Below are 18,920 nucleotides of genomic sequence, written 5' to 3'. Positions count from 1 at the left end.
CATCACCCGCACCCAGCACCAATGCAGATACTCACACCTCGGTGGTCCAATACGTGGGCAGGTTTCTGGGTCACTCACTAGTGAGCACCTCACAGCTTAAGATCCACAGAAGGCGGAGGCAGGGACGTCCCAGGGACCAGCACACAGAGGGATGCCGGAGCCAGGACTCTACTGAGCCTCTTGCCAATGACCTGCCACTGGGTTCAGTCATCCCACAGCTGAAAGCAGAGTGGCGAGCATCAGGAAGGTATGACACCAGCCTTCCTTGGACTGCAAGGCCAATTGAAAGAATCCCATTGCCTTCTATCTGAGGAGATGGTGCTGTCACTACAGCGCTCTGAGGCCAACACGGCGAGGGTGATATCTGCAACAGACACTTTGGTGCAGGACATGCACTCCATGGTAGGAGAAAATTGACGAATCAAGAGGTACTCCTTCCAAAAGAAAGTTTTTGTTCCAGATTAGAAAAGTCATTTTCTTTGCCGCCAAAACAGAACCTGTGTACATTGGTGCAGAGTTTCAACTGCTTGGTGCAAGTGCTGGTGGGAACCCATGAATGTTAGCCAGAGGACAGCTGCACTCCTGGATCTCACCCCAGCTGCCTCTCTCCATCCCATCGAGGAACACAGGGGCTTCCGGGAACCTAAAGGAAAGAGGATCAACAGGAGTTCAGCCCAGGGCCTTCCAGCCAGCAGACCCTGGCTGTCTCTAGCTCAGCTGACAGCCCCCTTCCTGTGAGAGAGACAAAGCCTCTGACACTAAGGAGGGAAGCAGTCAAACATCTGTGCTGTCAGAAAGCAGGCCTGGATCTTCAAGGTCCTGGTCCCCTCAGGGAAGCCCACCAAAGTCATCTCAAAGGAGTGTGGAAGTCAGCAGGTCACCTCAACATCAGCTGTCAATCCAAGGGGGGGCACATGGATATATTGGGAGGGTCAAGGAGATTAAGAAACCGTAGGGGACATAGGTGAATATAGGCACACATGTAGATAGGTCACTATGTTGCTTTGAATATTTAGCATTCAATTTCACTTTGTTCACTCACAGAGACTCCACCCTGTCTGCTCATGCCACCAAGTTTTGGGGAACAACTGCACTCGCCCTATGGCATGCGAGAATGGCAGTGCTATGTCCCTCTCACCCTCTTGCCAGTCTTCGCTAAGGAAGGGCATTCCCTCAGCAGCAACATGTGCAGGAACCCAAGAAAGGGAATACGGGAAGCCGTGCCTGCATTCCAATCTTCACAACCCTTTTAAAGTGAGGGGTGCCCCAACATGAAGGGGAGGTAAAGCCTCTCTCCGAAATGGTGACTCTGGGACTCTCACCTCAGGCCCCAGGTTGAACCTACCTCTGCCCCTCGAATCCAGTCCCCTGCACACCATGAAGAGTGCTGTCTGCTTGAGTGCAGCCTTCCAGAACCCCCCCTCAGAGATGAAGGCTTCGGGTTCACACTTATGTAGACCTGTTGTAAATGGTGCCAGCATAACGTCACACCAGTATCCGTTGAATATCCAGTGAGGGGTGAAGCCCTGGACAGAGTGTTGCTAATGACATGTGAAGATATTAAAATGACTCTTGGCTGTTCAGCGGCATGTTTCCCGCCACTCTGCTGGACAGGGGCCAGGAAGATTTGGAACTTGGAAATCCACTGGGGCGAATCGTACTTTCTGGATTATGAATGCTCATTGCAAGCTCAAAGCGGGCAGTACAATGACACAATACCTCACAGCACCAAGAACCTGGGTCCAATTCCCATCTTGGGTCACTGTCTGTATGGAGTTTGCACATTCTCTTTGTGCCTGCATGGGTTTTGTCCAGGTGCTCCAGTTTCCTCCCACTGTCTGAAAGACGTGTTGGTTAGCTGTATTGGCCATGCTAAATTTGCCCTCAGTGCATCTGAACAAGGTGCAGTGACTGGGGGAATTTTCAAAGTAACTTCATTGCAGTGTTAATGTAAGCCGACTTGTGACACTAATAAATAAACTTTAATATGTTCTCCCCCTTTATTCATGCATTTCCTCCGAGTGCTTCGGTTTCCTCCCAAACTGCAAAAATGGACAGGTTAGGTTGATTGTCCATGATAAATTGCCTCTTAGTGTCAGGACATTAGTGGGGTAAATACATGGGGTTAGGAGGATGGGGCCTGGATGGGATTTTTGTCAGTGCAGACTCAATGGGCCGAATGGCTTCCTTCTGTAGTGTAGGTATTCTAAAATAGTCCTTCTTTAACTCTGTTTCTCTCTCCTGAAATGCTGCCAGACCTATGGGCAGGTCCCGCTGCAGTGTTGAGTATGAATTCTCCATCTTGCCGACTCTGGTGGAGGAGAATAAGGACGTTGAGTCTATCCAAAATTTTCTGTTAATAGTTCAGATTTCCAGCATTCGCAGTATTTAGCTTTCACTTAGGGCCCCGATATCATTTATTCCTGCCTCTGCCTCTGTGATTCTTCACCAAATCTTCCTTCATGTGAAACAGTGAAGGAAAAATGGCCACCAGGATAAGCTTTGAGAGGTTAATCAAGGCCAACAAAGTAGTCATTGGAACTAGAAGTAATTGATGCTCAAATGTCCTTGGGAATGCATTCTACACAGCAGTAGGTGCATCCCAATGACTGGAGAGTCCATTTACGTTGCGGTTGTTGAGCCAGTCAGTGCCTCACCAACACTGAAAGGTTTTAACACAGCAGGTTGTAAACCTGATGATGCCAATTGGCCCAGCTAATAGTCCAAATGACATCAGTGGTCCCGGAATAGCATGCATTCCTGCTTCCTATGGTCACTCATAGAAACATTGAAAATAGAAGCAGGAGGAAGCCTTTAGACCTTTCGAGCCTGTTTCACCATTCATTTTGATTATGGATGATCATCGAGGCGCCTTGTGGTGCCTTGAGACAACAAAATGATTAGGAGTTAAAATGGCAACGAGCGCATTCACTTTGGGAACATTTTGGGCTAAGGTATAATTTTAATATCCTCCCCACAATCATGCTGGGCCAAGTAAGTTATAAACTATCGAGGCTCTATTTCATATGTGCTTTCTCATTCTCACATTTGCTCTTCACCTCTTTCTCTCATACACCATTTTTCTTTGAATCATGCAGATTACTTTTCCGTGCATTTCTTGCTGTATTTGAATACAGGTGTGGTGATTGTCCCTATAAGGAACAATTATAGAATCTCTATGCCATTTGGCCCATCGCATCTGCACTAACTCTCCAAAAGTGCAACTTACGCAGGTCTATTTCCCCTCCACCCCACTCCACACTATTTCCCATAGCCATGAGCATTTATCACGGTCAATCCACCTAATCTACACATCCCTGGTCACTAAGAGGCAATATTGCATGGTGAATTCATCTAACCTGCACATCTTTCGGACTGTGGGAGGAAACCAGTTCACCCGGAGAAAACCTACGTAGACATAGGGGGAGCTTGCAAACTCCACTCAGACAATCACCCTATGCAGGAATTGAACCCGGGTCCCTGCCGATGTGAGGTAGCAATGCTAACCACTGTGCCATGGTCCCAGCCCAATCTGCAGATGGAATCAATTGGGATGCAGGGTGGGGGTTCACCCTGGTAAGCATGGGCTTCTGTACTCAGAGCTATGTGGGAAACTGATTGCAGCCTTTGTGTAGTTTTAACCTATTAATAAACAAGATGTGTTTTCCCTGAACTAGTGAATGAGCATATTTCCAACAGGTGACTAGTCCTTTAAAGTGAAATAGTTTCTTGAGATGCAAGAGCCACACCAGTGTAAATAATTCAGACTGACATTTGTGTGAGATAATGCAAAACCAGCCTGTTGTATGCAGCTCACATGTTGTATTGCAGCCATGTCTGTTCATAGTCAATATATGCTCCCTTCGCAAAAACGAACTTCCTAATGATAAATGGCAAAAATGGACCATCTTCCAGCTTCACTGAATGTATCTGAGACAGAGATAGATAGGTTCTTGATTGGTAAGGAGATCAAAGGTTATGGGGAAAAAGCAGGAGAATGGGGTTGAGAAATGTATCAGCCATGACTGAATGATGGAGAAGATTTGATGGGCCGAATGGCCTAATTCTGTTCTTCTGTCTTCGAGGAGAAGGGCAAAGTGAGTGTGGAAGAGAGAAATTGTTTAAAAGGGCAATCTGGAAATGTATTAAGTAGCTTCATGTGAAAAAAAAAGGCAGATTGACAAAAGACCCCCTGTCAACTGCAACTCATATGATCAGCCAATTGCTGATAACTTTGAACTGAAATATTGAAAAGATCCCACGTAGGGATTCAGGTGGACTATCACTGTATCAGCGTACCATAGTCTTCGTCTAAAACCTTTAAGAGGCTTTCTTCTTGCTGACTCTGCGCAAGCTACATAATCAATCAAAGGAGGTTCAGATGCAATCTTCAGCCAAATGGTTAACACTGGATCTTACTAAAAGCTGTCAGGAAAGCGAACCAGGCTGTAAATTATCATCAGGTCCTGCAGAGTTTATGCAGGCTTTTAGCCCTAAGGTGAAGCTGTTGTTTATAACAGAAAGTCATTTCTGCTTTGAGACATGGTGAGAGAGCCTGTGTTAATTCTGAATGTCACTACCATAATTAAACGTGTTTTGTCTGGAGCAGATACAGGGTGGGTTATCTACTTAATTAGATGCAAAACTCCTCAGACATACGTAAGTTCTTCAAATAATTAATTACTCACAACTATTGTTGCCATTTCCAAGTGATTATTCATCAATTGAAGTAACACCTTGGTGAATTAATTAAAACAAAGCTTTTCAGGCACAGAAAACAAGGTGAACTTGAAAGAGACTGATCGTTATTTACAAGTCACTGCTTTACCTCCTTCTTTCTGGCTTTCCTGTTTCTGTCCTTTCTCTGTGATCTTCTGACAGAATTTGATTTCTATGCTTTGAATGGATTAGGGCATGGACACGGATCAGAAATCACCGACATTGCCACAATATCATCATCTGATAGTTTTCTGCTCTGAAATTCCAACATCACTGGAGATCAAGAAAGAAAACAAATGCACTCGTGTTACACCTTTCATAATCTCAAGATATCTTAAAGTACTTTATAGCCAACGAAATAGTTTTGAAGTCACTTTTGAAATGCAAGAGTCTCAGTTCCACAAAATCAATGTTGACAAGTCTTGTTGTGCTGTCTGAGCTGTTATGTTTTGTAAACCAACGCATCTCTGTGTAGTGTGGAGACATCATTACAGGCATTTGGGAAATTTTCCTCACCCATAGAATTCCTACAATGTAGAATGAGGCCATTCAGCCCATTGAGCCTGCATCAACAACAGTCCCACCCAGCTAACTCCACATATTTACCTTGCTAATCTCCCTGACACTAAGAGGGCAATTTAGCATGGCCAAATCAACCCAATCCGCACATCTTCGGACTGTAGGAGGAAACCGGAGCACCCGGAGGAAACCCATGCAGACACGGGGAAAATGCACAAACTCCACACAGACAATGACACAGGGTCAGAAAGGTGCACAGGTCACTGAAAGTGGCAACGCAGGTGGAGAAGGTTGTCAAGAAGACATATGGCATGCTTGCCTTCATCGGCCAGGGCATTGAGTTTACAAATTGGCAAGTCATGTCACAGCTTTATAGAATCTCGTTTAGGCCATACTTGGAATATAGCGTTCAATCCTGGTCACCACACTACCAGAAGGATGTGGAGGCTTTGGAGCGGGTACAGTAAAGATTTACCAGAATGTTGCCTGGTATGAAGGGCATTAGCTATGAGAAGAAGTTGGAGAACCTTGATTTGTTCTCACTGGAACGATGGAGGTTGAGGGGCAACCTGATAGAAGTCTACAAGATTATGAGAGGCATGGACAGAGTGGATAGTCAGAAACTTTTTCCCAGGCTGGAAGAGTCAATTACTAAGGGGCACAGATCTAAAGTGCGAGGAGCAAGGTTTAAAGGAGATGTACGAGGCAGATTTTTTATACAGAGGGTGGTGGCTGCCTGGAACTCGTTACCAGGTAGTGGAAGCATAGTAACTTTTAAGAGGTGTCTTGGCAAGTATATGAATAGGATGGGAATAGAGGGATACGGTTCCCAGAAGGGTAGGGGGTATTAGTTAAGTCAGGCAGCATAGTCGGTGCAGGCTTGGAGGGCTGAAGGGCCTGTTCCAGTGCTGTCATTTTCTTTGTTCTTTATTCTTTGAACTGAGGTCCCCAGCACTGTGAGGCAGCAGTGCTAACCACTGTGCCACCGTGCCGCCTCTTCCATTCTGGATCGTAAGCAAGCAACAGCTGTCTAATAAAGCTGCATGGATTGGTTACGTAACCCACTGTGTGGCAACCTTTTCATTCTTGTGCAAACAACAGAAAGTGCTCAAAAAATCTCAACAGGTCCAACAGCATCTGTGGAGAAAGAGCAGAGCCAATGTTTTGAGTCTGGATGTCACTTTGTTAAAGCTCATTCTTTTATTTTTTCTTTTAAAGTGAGCTGACCACTTTAGCATACAACATGAACTAAATTGCTAAGTTTTCTCTTTACCTTGTGCTCAAGTGATTTGAGAAGTCTGACACTTACAGAGAGTGCAGAATGATAGGATTGTTGTATTTTGACAGAGAGCTGATCATTGCTTGCACTTTGGAATTTGACCAACCTGTTCTGCATTGTCACCGGTTTGAGCAGCACGGTGGCACAGCGGTTAGCGCTGTTGCCTCATACCATCAGGGACCCAAGTTCAATTCCTGGTCATGGCTGACTGTCTCCCAGCTCAATAATAATCTGACAATGCAGACTCAGAAACTACAGTGCAAAGACATGGCAGACTAAACATGCCAGAGATAACAAAAAGGGGATTAATTTAATGTAAAACACAGTGATTCACTTGAATTAATTTCACATTCCTGGTGCTTTTCTCAGAAGTATCTTTACATAAGCGACGCGGTAGTTAGCACTGCTACCACACAGTGTCAGGGACCCGGGTTCAATTCCCGGCTTGGGTCACTGTCTGTGCAGAGTCTGCACATTCTTCCCGTGTCTGCGTGGGTTTCCTCCGGGTGCTCCAGTTTCCTCCCACATTCTGAAAGATGTGCTGGTTAGGTGCATTGGCCAGGCTAAATTCTCCCTCAGTCTACCCGAACAGGCGCCGGAGCGTGGCAACTAGGGGATTCTCACAGTAACTTCACTGTAGTGTTAATGTCAGTCTATTTGTGACACTAATAAAAAGCTTTATTTTTATTTCAAATACTGTGGCAGAGGAAATGTCAGGTGGATTAAAATAACTTCATGTTCAGCCACTTTCTGCTTACTCTTTAACCAGAATTATAGGGGAACTGCTGAAGGTTTTAAGTCATGATATCTCAGTGTGTTGCAGTGATAAATCAAATGTGGCTTGTGCCATTTTATCTGACACTGCTTCATCCTTCAAGCCAAGCACTAACTCACTGAAGACCAATCAGCTGTTTCTCGAATTTATATGGTACACGATTGTGCCAATTTCTCTGACGAGAATGTTGCTAATGATCTCCCAGATCACTGGGGCACTTCCTCACTGCATTTCCAAGATTGGGTCATTTTGATAGGTCAAACATTGCCCGATGCTGGGAAACTCCTGTTTAAGGTTTGTATGTGAAGCAAGAGAGGAAAATCATTGGGCGGGATTTTTTGGCCGCTCTCGCCCCTAAACCAGAAATCCTGCCTAGAGGTCAACGGGCCTTTCCACCCCTTGCCTGTTACAATTCCCATGGTGGGCAGAACGGGAAAGTTCACCCCATTGCCTTTATCTCTGATGGTGTATTTTTATAAAAGAAAGAGTACAAGAGCTGTTCAGAGTGGTTCCTTTTATGACTTTTATTTTTATTAAAATTAGGTACTTAGCATGTGCCACTTCTCTTGTCAACACAGTTTACCTCATGTGGTGCAAGCCAGGAACAGCAAATTGCTGATTCATCAATTACGGTCACTAGTCAATTATTATTATGTTCATATTATCTGCTTACCGGAAAACTGCTTATTCTTGGCAATGCATTCAAATGCATTATCGGCACTTGGCACAGTGGCGCAATGGTTAGCATGGCTGCTTCACAGAACCAAGGTCCTGGGTTCAATTCTGGCCTCAGGTCACTACTTGTGTTTGCACATTCTCCCCATGTCTGTGTGGGTTTCGTCCAGTTTTCTCCCACATTCCAAAGATGTACAGGTTAGATTGATTGACCATGATAAATTTCCCCTTAGTGTCCCAAGATATATAGTTAGCGGTTAAATACGTGAAGTTAGGGGATGAGTCTGTTAAGGGCTGGTGCAGGCTTGATGGGCCGAAAGACTTCCTTCCACACTGTAGAAAAGAAATAATATTACTGTTTTGTTTGTGCAGTGGTGAGTTGTAGCACAGGGACAGGGAGCTGGAACATATGCATTAATAAGCCAAGGAAGTCTTGCATTTATACAGAGCCTACCACAATCTCAGAATGTTCAAAGTGCTTTACAAGCAATGAAATGATTTATTAGGTGTGGTAAGTGCAAGGAGCCAATCTACAGACAGCAGACACCCCCTAAAACAATGTGATAATGGGCCATAACTTCCGAGCTCCAAGGCAATGTATCTAGCGAGTACCCTAATGATGAACTGGGGAAATGCCCCCACGCCACCACCAGCCCCCCCCCCCCCCCCCCCACTACATCACCCCTCTCCCTGGTAGTTCCCAGTTAACAATTGCAAAGTAATTGCCAAAGGAATTTCAAACTTCCTTGGGACAATTAGAATCATAGAATCCTACAGTGCAGAAGGAGGCCATCCAGCCCATCAAGTCTGCACCAACCATAATCCACCCAGACCCTTTCCCCATAACCCATGCATTTACCATAGCTAGTCCCCCTGACACTAAGGGGCAATTTGGCATGGTCAACCCACCTAACCTGTACATCTTTGGAGTGTAGGAGGAAACTAGAGCACCCAAAGGAAACCTACGCAGACACGGGGAGAATGTGCAAACTCGACACAGACAGTCACCCAAGCCAGGAATTGAACCCAGGTCCCTTGCGTTGTGAGGCCGCAGTGCTTACCACCATGCTACCCTGCACTGTACTGGAAGCTATCTGGAAATCTAATTTAATTCGCAAATTTAAAGGTGGTTCCAACTGTGTTACAGCAACAATTACCCAGAAAATGTTAGAAGAATTAAGATCATTTCTGCTTCTGGATAACTATTGTGTCTACTTCCCCAGCCTTCCATGAAAGTCTCCTCTCATCTCCCTGATCCACCATGGATTTCCCATAATCTTTAACCACCCCATTGATGACCACTCCCATGGTTTTCTCCACCCCTAATACCTTCTGATCCCAACCACTTTACCCCTCAACCTGTCCAGCACATCTCAGCCCAACGCAACCTGCCCCCTCCCCTTCCCAGCTCCCCTAGGACTGACGCATGACTACATCCACGTTTATCCCATTTTTCCCACCATCCATACTCCAGGTTTGTTTTCTGACTCTTCTCGTGATCATGATCCCTGACCCAAACCTCCTCCCCACCGCACCCTCCCAAAATCTGGTCCAACCCGATCCTACCTGACAACCTCCCCTCCCCCCCAGCCCCACCTGACCTCTAACCCCCTCCAACAAATCCACTTATATATTTACCTTCTCCCTGACTAGTCAAAGATCATTTATAATGACCTCAACAAGATCGATGAGGTTCGATCTTGAAGTATGAGCTCCCTGATTGAAGTATTGATTGCATCCTGGCAAAACTTGCATAACTAGCCCCAGTCAGGTCACCGAGGGGGCCATCCGAAGCGACTGTCTGCCCCTCTACCATGGCTATATTCATGGTTGAGTGTCCCTGAAGAAGGAGCATGCTGTGCCATGTCCGAGGGCACAGTTAACACCTTCCATGCCCGTTGGGCACCGCAGAGACTGGGGTGCATTAATGACCCCTTTAATAATATTTTGATTTGATGCTTTAAATTTCCTTTCCACTTTGTCCCTTGTTTCAGGTGGTTCCTCTCCTTCTGGGAGCTGCCCATTTTAATTTGCCCCTTCGTTGGTTAGATTTAGTCAGTTTGGTTGGCCAAAAAGAGCGGGAATGATTCCTTTCCCCAACAGGAAGTCTCAGCTGTGTATATAATGAGGAGTGTCAGGGCTACTGCCACTCTGGATTCTGACTTTGTACCTGAAGCACTCTTAGGGGTGGAATTGAGTTTGTAAATAAAGGGAATCTGCTGAAGGGAAGCTGGCCTCTGAGGACTTATTTCAACTATAAAATTGGCTGGACCTTTTAACCTACCTGTGACTGAGCTGTCCCCAACTGTAGGCCTATTGTGCTACACATATTTATGAGGCCTGAGTCAGAAGATCAGGTAAGGTGGAATCTTCTGGATTTCCACGTCAGTAATTTTAATCAGAGTGACAATCCAGTTAGTTGCCACTCCAGTGGAAGGTATGGCCCAATATCTGATAGAGTAACAGTAACCTCGATGGTGTTTGCTCAGCTGTCTTGACAGGAACAGACCATGCAACGTTCTGACTCTTTTTTTAATTTATTCATGGGACATGGGCGTTGCTGTCTGACCAACATTTATTGCTCATCCCTAATTGCCCTTGGAGGGCAGTTGAGAGTCAAGCACATTACTCTGGCTCTGGAGTCACACATAGGCTAGACCAGGGAAGGATGGCAGATTTCCTTTCCTTAAGGACATTAGTGTTCAAGGTGGGTTTTTCCAATAACTGACAATGGTTCCTTGGCTATCAGTAGATTCTTAACTCAAGATATTTTGATTAAATTCAAATTCCATCTTTTCTGCCACAGTGGGATTTGAACCTGGGTCCTCAGAACACTAGATGGATTTCTGGATTAATAGTCCAGCAACAATACCACTAGGTCATCACACTTTATAATTGCTTCCTGACTGTGCTACCATCAAAATGCAGGTGCCCGGACACCGACGTAATCTGACACATGATGAGTGCTGGATTGGTTCAACTTGGAGTGCCATTGTCTTTCTTTACATTGGAATACAGACAACAGGAAAGTCTCAGCAGAAGCATCCGTTTATCTCTCAATACATGAGAAAAGTTTCTAGAGCAGCAGAAGTCAACAAGGCTCAAGTATGGGTGGGGAAATTGGTATGTGCGATTAAACTGAGCCTATTATTTTCATACTGCCTGTTCACTTAACTAATTGCAGTGTACAGCCAAAGAGTACTGCTATGGAGCTGCAAACCTGAGCAGGCAATGTAAAATCCTGATAGGTTAGCACAAATTCAAGAAAGCTAGCCTAAGCCTTCGACATGTCCATTGTTATGGTGGCATAGTGATTAGCATCACTGTCTACCAGCTCCAGTGAGCTGGGTCCAATCCCAGTTTTGGGTGACTATCTATGCGAAGTTTGCATGTTCTCCCATGTCTGTGGGGTTTCCTCCAGGTTATTTTAGAAGCAAAACAATCCCCATCAGTCACTGGGCAGTGCCAAGGGGGCAGGGCCTATTTGGGGCAAGATCTGTTACAGGTGGTTGGTGGGGATGGGGAGACCTGCTGCCATATTGCACTGGGATCACATGAAGTGCGAGGGAAGAAGGTGAGCAGGGCTGGTCATCCAGGAGGGAGGTCAGGACTGCCAGGGGGGATGTGGGGGGTTAGGGCTGCTGGCTAGGAGATTGGGGTTGGCCAGGGGGGAGGCGGGGACATCAGGGCTTGCTCAGGGAGATCGGGGAGACCAGTGATCGAAGGGTGGGGGGATCTGCAAGGCTAGCAATGGGGGATTGTAGGCCTGGCCATTGATCAGGTTGGCCAGTGATTGGGAAACAGGCAACGGGGGGGGGGGGGGGGGGGGGGGGCAGGGGGGAGGGGTGGAGGGGATATGCGGGGCAGTGCGCATGCGCCATTGTCCATGCTGATAAATCAGCATGAGCAGGGGCCCACTCAGCGCTGTGCTGCTGGCCTCTGGGGTGGGACTAGACCCTGCTCCCTGATTTTTAGAAAGACTCCTGCTCGGGCACTCTATGATCCACAGAGTGTGGGAGACTGATTCTGCAAATCACACTAAAAAACTAGCAGGATTCTCTCTCATTTTCCCACAAATTGATGATTCAGAAATTGTTTGGGAGGATCCCAGTGAACATCTACGAAACCATAGACATGGATGGCAAATATCTGAGTTTTTAAGAACAAGGATAGACCATTTGGCTCAATAAACACTTCCACTTTCAGTACATCATAGAATTTTACAGTATGGAAAGAGGCCCTTCAGCCCATCATGTCTGTGTTGGCCATCCGTAGAATAGAATCTATCTATTCTAATCCCATTTTCCAGCATTTGGTCTGTAGTCTTGTATGCTGTGATGTTTCACATGCTCACCTAAATGTTTCTTAAATATTGTAAGGCTTCCCATTTTTACCACTCTTTCAGGTAGTGAGTTCCAGATTCCCAACACTCTCTGGGTGAAAAATATTTTCCCTTAAATCTTTTGTCCCTTCCTTTAAATCAATGCCTCCTGGTATTGACCCCTCTATTAATGGGTAAAAGTTTCTTACTATCTATCCTATGACCCTCATAATTCTGTATAACTCAGTGAGGTCTGTCCTCAGCTCTAAAGCTCACTGGCCTGTAATTATATGTTTTTTTTCCCCCTACTTCCTTTCTTGAGTGGCAATATCACATTAGAATCATAGAATACCTACAGTGCAGGAGAGGCCATTTGGCCCATCGAACCTGTACCGACAACAATCCTATCCAGGGCTTTTCCCCATAACCCCACATATTTACCCTCCTAATCCCCCTGACATCCCCCTAACATTAAGGAGCTATTTAGCATAGCCAATCAGCCTAACCCGCACATTTTTGGACTGTGGAAGGAAACTGGAGCACTGGGAGGAAGCCTTTGCAAATACAGGGAGAATATGCAAATTCCACACAGTCACCGAAGTCAGGAATCGAACCCAGGCCCCTAGCGCTGTGAGGCAGCTGTCCCCCCCAGTCCTTTGGAACCTCTCCGATGGTCAGAGGGGATTTGAAAATTAATGTCAGAGCCCCTAGAATCTTGTCCTTGCCTCCCACAGTAGGCAAGGATATATCTCATCTGGGCCTGGGGATTTGTTTACTGTTAAGCCAGTTAAATCTGCTCGCACCTTCTCCCTCTCAATACTAATCTATTCAATTATATTACAATTCCCGCCCCTCCCCACCCCACCCCAACCTCCCACCCTACCCTCTGCTTTCTATACCTATATCTCCATAGTGAGCACAAATGCAAAATTTCACTTAATATCTCACCAATTAATACCTTTCAGCTCCACACACAGATTGTAATGTTGATCTCTAAAGGGCCCTATTCTTTCCCTGGTTACCCTCTTGCCCTTAATATATTTATTTCACACTTTGGGATTTTCCTTTATTTTGCCCACCAGTGTTTTCTACATGCCTCCTCTTGACTCTCCTAATCTTTTTAAGTACCCCAACACTTTCTGTAATCTAACAAAAGCAAATTACTGTGGGATGCTGGAATCTGAAACCAAAAGAGAAAATGCTGGAAAATCTCAGCAGGTCTGGCAGCGTCTGTAAGGAGAGAGAAGAGCTGATGTTTTGAGTCCAGATGACTCTAAAGGGACTACCAGACCTGCTGAGATGTTCCAGTGTTTTCTCTTTTACTTTCTGTACTCTTCTTGGGTATCCTCTGAACTTGACCTATCTTCTTATCATACCTTTCCATTCCTCCTCTCTACAGGCCCATTTATGCTAATTAATTCAATTGTGTCTCTTTGTACATTAGTTCACAAACTTATTTATCTAAGGGTGAAATTATTTTAACTGATTTCCCCTACTTCTAACATAATGTTTATTTAACTATGCACCCCAATGCTTGTAGAGTGGCACGGTGGCACAATGACTAGCATTGCTGGCTCACAACGCCAGGGACTCGGGTTCAATCCATGGCTTGGGTCACCAGTTGCGCAGAGTCTGCATGTTCTCCTTGTGTCTGCGTGCGTTTCCTCCAAGTGCTCTGGTTTCCTCCCACGTCCAAAAGACGCGCTGGTTATGTGCACTGGCCATGCTAAATTCTCCTTCAGTGTACCCGAACAAAGTGAGGCGATTCAAGGATTTTCGCAGGAACTTCAATGCGATGTTAATGGAAGCCTACCTGTGACACTAATAAATAAACTTAAATCATGGAATTAACTTTACCAACCAAGTAAAACATGAACTATTGAACAAAGACACTTTTATAAATCATCACAGAATTTGAACCACACGTTGTGGTTTTGACACAGAGTACTGCACAGACAGAACTATTGCTGCCAAGAGCCTCTTACTGTTATTGCCGGCCTCAGATTAGCTTAAGCTCCTTTCACTTGAAGACCTGAGAATTGACAGCAAAAACAGGTTTTACCCATCTTCGTCCCGGTTGGCTTCAAACCCAGTCCACAGAGGTGTCAAAATATCTGAACCCGTTCCAGAGATCTCATCTGGTTTGTCAGCTCAGAAGAGCGCTGAAAGAGTGCTACACAGTTGGAGGTGTCATCAGATGAGCTGTGAAACATATGCCCTTCTCAATTGGATATAAAAGATTGCATGACACTTATTTGAAGAAAGAATGAAAGTTTCTCTTGATGCATGAGCTGTAGTGTATTGAAAATTGATCTAGGTGTTTTGCCTACTTAAGGCCTCCGTACTTGTCTTAAACTGCATGTGCTACGACAATGGGAGAAGAAAAGATATCCGCATTTTAACAACAGGTGAAGACCAACTCCTAAATGTTTCTACACTAGCCTAGATTTTTCTCCTCAAATTGTTCATACTCATGAAGGGTCAAGATGGAAAAGTTGTTCTAATTAGTGGATAGGTTGATTTAAAGTGTTTTGCAAAAGACCCAGAGATGATGGAAAGGAAAAAAATAAATCATACAGCGAGTGGTTAGGACTTAGAATGCAATGCCTGAGAACATGGTGGAGACAGATTCAATCTGTGGCTTTCAACGTGGAATTGGATACGCATTTGAAGAGCAAAGAACAAGTGAGTGTGTTTGGTTGAGATTCTGTTGCAGAAAGCCAACATTGACACAATGACCTAAATGGCTTCCTTTCATGCTGTAATCACCCTAAAATACTTTGATCCAAAACACCAAAATAGATTTTGAGTCATCTAAGTGACCGATGTCATATTTATGGGATTCTTCTGGGAGCAAATTGGCTATTCCATTCGGCTCCATTACCACAGTAACTGACCTCAGTTGAACTTCATCAGCTGCAGAGTGTTCCCAGGTGTCCTAATGATACCAGGTAAATGAAAAATCTATCCTTCTTTATTGTGCCTCTCTTTTCCGACGTTGGCTCAGATTCTCAGACATGGTGCAATTCTTTGCTTCACTGATTTATAAATGGATCGTGGGGCTGGCTTTCTGTCTTTCATCCCATCTGAGCACAGGTCAGGTAGACTGCAACTAAAGTGTGTGTAATTGTTCCATGTTTAACTCTGTGGCAGGAATTTTCGCTTCCTGTACACGCCACAGGAATCGTAATGGGCAGGGAGTGGACCATGCAAAGGTCTGTTGACCTTGGCTGGGATTTTCCAGTTTTGGGGTGAGCGCAGCCAGAAAATCCGACCCCATGAGTCCGTTTACAATTGATGTTCACTGTGTTTGATCGATTAAGTTTGGGTGTGGACTCAGAAAAAAGTAAATTGTACATCATGTGTATACTACCATGATCTGTACACAGGAAGTGTCGGTAACGAAGGAATTCTCACCAGCGTGCTGACAGGAATGGCTGCTAAAGAGCTGCAGAAGATCTGAAAATAAACCGTTTAAGTGGTAGCTTTGACATTATCCAGACACAACACAGAAAATTTACATAAACAACCTGAGAAGGAGCTAAAGCTGGAGCATGGAGCAGATATTTTGAGGCACTGTGAATAAATATTGTTACACACACAAGGTGACGTTTTACGGCCATTCCACAGACTGGAAAATCCAGCAAGGCGTTCAATAGTCCACTGATTTGGCTGGACTGGAAAAGCATGCTGGTGGTAGAGGCTGTAAGATTCCCTGCATAGAAATGCTTATCCCTGCATGGCGGTGAGATGTATGAAATATACATCAATATGCACTGCCTAATAGAAGGACATGCACATTTCCAGTTTCCAGATGACAACCCTAGACCTGCCATCATCAATTATCAAGTTGAAGAGTTTCCCATGGAAATGTGCTAGTCCTGAACACAACGAGGGGAAGTGAATTGTTACTGAAGGCTTGAAGCAGTGTTTCGCGTCTCTATCAGAGGACATCCAGCCTAAATATCCTCTGTTACACTTGCAGAGGAAAGTATTGTGACGATGCTCTAGCCTTAAAGAAATGTATTTAGCACCCAGCCAAATCACCACTCACTGCAGTGGGATGGGAAAATCCCATTGGTGTGAATGGCTGCAACATTCCAGCCTTCAAGTTTGTGATCCTTTTACACAGGGTTGACAAGTTCTGTCCATAAGATCTTATTGCAGCTTCAAGGCATATTCAAACCTACCACTACCTCACAATTTAAAATTTGTTCTAAAAACACCTGTCATGTTACAAAAGATAACCATACTGTGATGGACGATTTTAAGGTGTTACCTTTTGTTGCCCAGGTTCAAAGATGTGGGGGTTAGGTTGATTGGCCATGCTGAATTGACACTAGTGTCAGGGGATTGCAGGGTACATGTGTGGGATTATGGGAATAGGGCATGGGTGGGATTGTGGTCAGTGCAGATTTGATGGGCTGAATGGCCTCCTGCTGCACTATAGGGATTCTATGATTCCATGATTCGATGTTCACCCATATTTGTGAGTGAGCACATGGGTGGAATTTTATAACTCAGTTGCTGTGGGAGTGGGTCTGGATATTGGGTGAGCCATTCAACACTCCATTGATATTGATGGAATTGGCATAAAATTCAACCCAATGTGTTTTCTTCCCTTGGGACTGAATGAGTCATTGAAATAATCCAGCAGCAAGCCATCTGCATCTAAAAAGTAAAAGAAAAAGTTTTGTTTTGCTCAAGCCCTTCTCTTGGGGATCATTAAACAAAGTTGTGTCTCACTCACATAAAACTAGGTACTGATGGAGCTTACAAACAATATTTATAAAAACAAAACAGAACAAATCACAGTCTCACTTACAGGCTGGTTATTTTGCTTTGTGTTGTTTGAAGCAAAGGCTTTGAACTTTCAGAGATGTCTCGGTAGTTGCGATGGCTCCTGTAATCAATCTGCATGAGGTTGGTTTTCTCAGGTAAGCTTGAAGATGGAATGAGGTAAGAGGGAACAGATGAAATTCTTCATTTCCATTTCCAGAAACCATGGTGTCGTCCCTTCTTTTAGCCTTAATTCCAACAGCTTTATAACTACTTCTTTGTTCCTCTCTCTCTCTTCTAGATGTTCTTACCATGGATTTCATCTTGTTGAAATTCGCTGTATTTTTAACAGGGAGTAATGAGGCTCCTATGTCATGTGACTCATGTCAAGTCAGCTTTCAAATAAGGCATTATGATAAGTTTGATTATAATCTGAAGTCTCCTCCTACCTACAGTCGTGGCTTTTTACATCTGGTCAGTCAATGCCGTTTTCGGTGAAGAAAAACCATCATAGTCAGTGGTGAGTATTTACATTTCATACAGTGCCCATTGGTCTAGTGAGTGTGCACTAACTCTCTGATGGAATGTCTTACTTTCTCCAGCCCTAACCTGTATCCCCGTGAATGTCCCATGGCTAATCCATCAACCCACACATGTTGAGACACTAAAGGGCAATTTAGCATGGCAAATCCACCTTACTTGCATATTTTTGGACCATGGGAAGAAACTGGAGCGCCCACAGGAAACCCACACAGAGAACCCGGGTACCTGGTGCAATGAGGCAGCAGTGCTAATCACTGTGCCACCATGCCATTCTTTGTTGAGCATTCATTGAGTTCCAAATGTCTTTCATCTCAGATAATGTATTGTTGTGTCTAATCATGAGGTAAAGGAGAATTGTCGAAATCCACAAGAGAAGTCAAGTGACCTCCCTCCATTTTATGGCTTGCAGTCTATTTTTAAAAATGTAACCTTTAAAACAGTTTTCACAATGTATGATACTGTCAGGGCACACTGGCATAACAATACATACAGTGACTTACAAATGATCAGTTTTTATTGATTGCAAGGACTCCTAGTGAGATGACTGATTCATTCAACAATTACTAGCAGACAGGATGTTATACTGATTGAAACTCCCTGTCCAGTAAAAATCAGAACATGAAATGGAGAACTGGGTTCTTTGAAACATGGCCTCCATGGACTATACTCCAAGATCTAGAACTTTCAAACATGCTTCTGTCTTTGATCAGTTAAAGTCTTCCTGGTCAGTGCTCAATTTCTCCTTGGCTGTTTTCCACAACCTCTCAAAATATCTCATCTCTAGTTTGGAAACTAACTTTCAGAATTGCCTTGTTTGTATTTACCTGTCACCAGTTACTTATATTCAGAATAGCTATTCCGTCCAAATGATCTTATCAGATTCTTGAAAACATTCTAAGGTTCTATACACAAATTAACTTTGCATTCCATCAAACATAATAATTTAACATGTTCATCCAAACATAAGAATACTTTAGTTGCAAGCCGTAAAATAATTAACTTCACAAACTAAGTCAAAGGAAAAGATTTAATAAAAGGCAGTATGGTGGCACAGTGATTAGCACTGATGCTTCACATCACCAGGGACCTGAGTTCAATTCCAGCCTTGGGTGTGTGGAATTTGCACATTCTCCCCGTGTACGTGCACTTTCTCCCCATGTGTGCATGGATTTCCTCCGGGTGCTTTGTATTTCTCCAACAGTCCAAAAATGTGCAGGTTAGGTGGATTCACCATACTAAATTGCCCCTCATCAGGTTAGGTGGGTTGGCCATAGTAAATTGCCCCTTAGTGGCCCAACATGTGTGGGTTA

This window comes from Carcharhinus amblyrhynchos, chromosome 29 (genome assembly GCF_965287045.1).
Source record: "Carcharhinus amblyrhynchos chromosome 29, sCarAmb.v2.hapA, whole genome shotgun sequence".
Taxonomy (NCBI): domain Eukaryota; kingdom Metazoa; phylum Chordata; class Chondrichthyes; order Carcharhiniformes; family Carcharhinidae; genus Carcharhinus; species Carcharhinus amblyrhynchos.
The sequence above is the reverse complement of the archived record's forward strand: the minus strand, read 5'-3'. Positions refer to the sequence as shown.